The sequence below is a fragment of the Pelecanus crispus genome, chromosome W (assembly GCF_030463565.1).
Source record: "Pelecanus crispus isolate bPelCri1 chromosome W, bPelCri1.pri, whole genome shotgun sequence".
In the NCBI taxonomy this organism is placed as follows: Eukaryota; Metazoa; Chordata; class Aves; order Pelecaniformes; family Pelecanidae; genus Pelecanus; species Pelecanus crispus.
The window spans coordinates 21,900,808-21,904,526 of record NC_134675.1 but is presented as its reverse complement, the minus strand read 5'-3'; positions in this window follow the sequence as shown (position 1 = coordinate 21,904,526).

Below are 3,719 nucleotides of genomic sequence, written 5' to 3'. Positions count from 1 at the left end.
ATATTATGCGAGACGGTGTCAAAAGCTTTGCTAAAGTCCAGGTAGATGACATCCACAGCCTTTCCATCATCTACCAGGCGGGTCACCAGGTCATAGAAGGAGATCAGGTTGGTCAAGCAGGACCTGCCTTTCGTGAACCCATGCTGGCTGGGTCTGATCCCCTGGTTGACCTGTACTTGCCTGTGGAGTTCGCTCAAGATGAACCTCTCCATAATCTTCCCCGGCACCGAGGTCAGGCTGACAGGCCTGTAGTTCCCTGGGTCCTCCTTCCGGCCCTTCTTGTAGATGGGCGTCACATTGGCAAGCCTCCAGTCATCAGGGACCTCCCCTGTTAACCAGGACTGCTGATAGATGGTGGAGAGTGGCTTGGCGAGCTCCTCCACCAGCTCCCTCAGTACTCTCGGGTGGATCCCATCCGGCCCCATAGACTTGTGAGTGTCCAGGTGGTGTAGCAGGTCATTAACTGCTTCCTCCTGGACTATGTGGGCTCCATTCTGGTCCCCATCCCTATCCTCTAGCTCAGGGGCCTGAGTACCCTGGGGATGACCGGTCTGGCTGTTAAACACAGAGGCAAAGAAGGCGTTAATTACTTCAGCCTTTTCCTTGTCCTCGGTGACAATGTTCCCCCCCACATCCAGCAAGGAATGGAGATCCTCCTTGGCTCTCCTTTTATTGCTGATGTACTTATAAAAGCATTTTTTATTGTCTTTTACAGCACTGGCCAGATTGAGTTCTAGCTGGGCTTTTGCTTTTCTAATTTCCTCCCTGCAGGACCTAACAAGAAACAGAGGCACAGGGGCACCTCAGGTCCCGCAATAGACTTGGGGCACCTGTGGGATTTCCACCGAGGTCCTGCCAGCTCCTCATCTGCTGTCATCCCCCATTCCCTGCCCCGTCCCTGATCCATGAGCATCTTGTTCTCCTGACCTGCTCAGGGCCAGGCTCCCACCGTAACCCTGTGTGTGGGAGCATCCCCCTGCCTGCCGCGGGACCCTGCTGTGGGGCTTCCCCAGGCCTGAGTAGAGAGCAGTGGGCTCTGTGGGTACAAATGCTCCTGCCAAGCTTTGCGTGGACTGCTCAGGTCTGCTTTCAATCCACAGATAAGGTGAAAGCCGGGGAAACCACAGGGCTCACAGGACATCGTCACCCTGGAGATAAGAGGAGCCAAGCTTTTTCCTGGAGAAGTGTGAACACCCCCACTCTGAAAAGAGAGATTAAAGGGGAACAGCTGCAGGCTGGGGGGAGACACTGGGTGAGCTGGATGAGGCCCTGAAGCTGCAGAGTCTGATGGAGCCAGCATGCTGATCTGAACATTTCCCTACTTCTGACCATACCCCAGAGACAGCACAGCGTGGCTGTGTCCTCCCCTCAAGATGCAACGAGTTTGTTCTTACAAATGGTGCCACTGACAAAACTCCTCGTACTTTATCTCGTGCTGTCTCCTCTGCCTCATCCCTCCCCCAGGCACTCCAGTCCAGGATGGTCTGCAGGACCCGCCGGCACAGCATCCCCCTAAGCAGCACCAAAAAGGCACGAGCCTGTGTTAACAGTCCCAAAGAGCAAAATCAGAGCACAGGCTGACGACAGGAACACAGCCATGCCTGTTCCCTCTGTGCTGCTGGAGCAAGGCTGAGCCAATAGTCAACACAGTCCTCCTTTACAGCCACCAGATGTTTGAGGGTGGGCTGCATCCATACATGCCACTCACCTAAGCTACATCTCTAAACCCTTCAAGAGATGATGCTAAACCCATAGGCAGACCATCTTCACTGCTAGCTGTGATACGGCTATTTTGTGGGGTGAGGAACCAACTGGTGATACTAATCATTGTCCATATGTATAATCAGTGAATTACCCAAACCCCAGCTGTCAGCCACACAATCGTGTTCTCCCCTATCACACCTGCCACGGGGCATCCAAAGACCATCCAGCAGCTGGCATGACTCACATCGGCGGTGAGCAATGCCTGCTGCATGGGATTTGTCCTTGCTCTCTCCGCAGGGGAGGTAAAGTCCAGGATGCAGGCAGCTGGGTCAACTTTCTCAGAGCCAAGCTGCCCCAACCCAGAGGGCTGCCGCCAGCACAGACATGAAGGCATCCAAAGGAAACCCCCGATAAGCCCCTGCTATCGCGTTGGGGAGGAGATGCCACAGATTCCTTGCAGAAATGCGCACAAATCCCATCAGACACTTCCCAGCCTCTCCTGGGACCCCAAGGAGCCCTGCAGGCATTTCAGTGGGGGTGGAGGTTTGCTCCAGCATCAGCCAGACCCCATCACCCTCATGCCCTCCCCAGCCCCTTTGGCCTCTCGTGCTGTTTTGGGAGACAGGAAAGAGGGGCCAGGTATGGTAGATCTGGATGGCTCCCTGGTCATTCCCATCCTATCAGTTCCTTCATGAAAAGCCATTGACCCAGAGAAACCCACAGAAGCTGAAAATCCATCTGTTGGTGTCACCTGAACAAGAGGCAGTTTTCCTTGCTCATGTAGTTTCCCAGCACAAGTCCTGCGTGACAGAAGTGGCAACTTCACAAATCAGCCCTTATTAAGCAAAACACCAACATGCAGTTTATTTCCCAAAGCACAGGGCACCACATATTCACCATCACTGGCACTGCAGATGTTCCTAACCCGTGGCAAATACTAAATATTGTCACTGGTCTTTATTGTCCCTATATTCATTTTTACACAGAAATACAAGCACACACATCCATATCAGCCATTTCCTAGTGAAGAACTAACTTTTGCATACCACCTTCTCAATTTTTACTTCATAGGAACCTCCTTGTGGTCAAAATATCAATTTATAATCTCATGAGAATGGCAGAGGAATTGTCCCCCACTCCCAATGTGAACCAGATAAAGCTCTCTCGAACCATCTCAGGACCTGATGCAATGCGTCTCTGATCACAACACAGCCTCCAGGCTCTGCCACAAGAGCAACATATACACCAATCACAACAGGTCAGTCAGGCTACAGACATCAATTTTTGTATCCGAAATGTTCATGCATATGTCAAACTGTCCTGGTTTTGGCTGGAATAGAGTTAATTTTCTTCCTAGTAGCTGGCACAGTGCTGTGTTTTGGATTTAGTAGGAGAAGAATGTTGATAACACACTGATGGTTTAGTTGTTGCTGAGTACTGCTTATGCTAGTCAAGGACTTGTCAGCTTCCCATGCTCTGCCAGGCGCACAAGAAACTGGGAGGGGGCATAGCCAGAATAGTTGATCCAAACTGACCAAAGGGCTATTCCATACCATATGACGTCATGCTCAGTATATAAACTGGGGGGGAGTTGGCCGGGGAGCAGCAATCGCTGCTCGGGAACTAGCTGGGTATCGGTCGGCGGGTGGTGAGCAACTGCATTGTGCATCACTTGCTTTGTATATTATTATTATTATTATCATTATTGTATTGTTATTATTACCATTACTATTTTACTTTATTTCAATTATGAAACTGTTCTTATCTCAACCCAGGAGTGTTTCTCACTCTTACTCCTCCGATCCTCTCCCCCATCCCATCGGGGTAGGGGGAGTGAGTGAGCGGCTGCGTGGTGCTTAGTTGCTGGCTGGGGCTAAACCACGACACAAACCCACAACATTAAGCAGAGCAAGTGCCTGGCTGGAGCTCTCACCTACAGGAGCAGCCAGTCCAATTGGTAGAGTCTACCAGGAAATATGTCGCTTTCCTTACATGGCTTTGACTGCTCTCCCTGA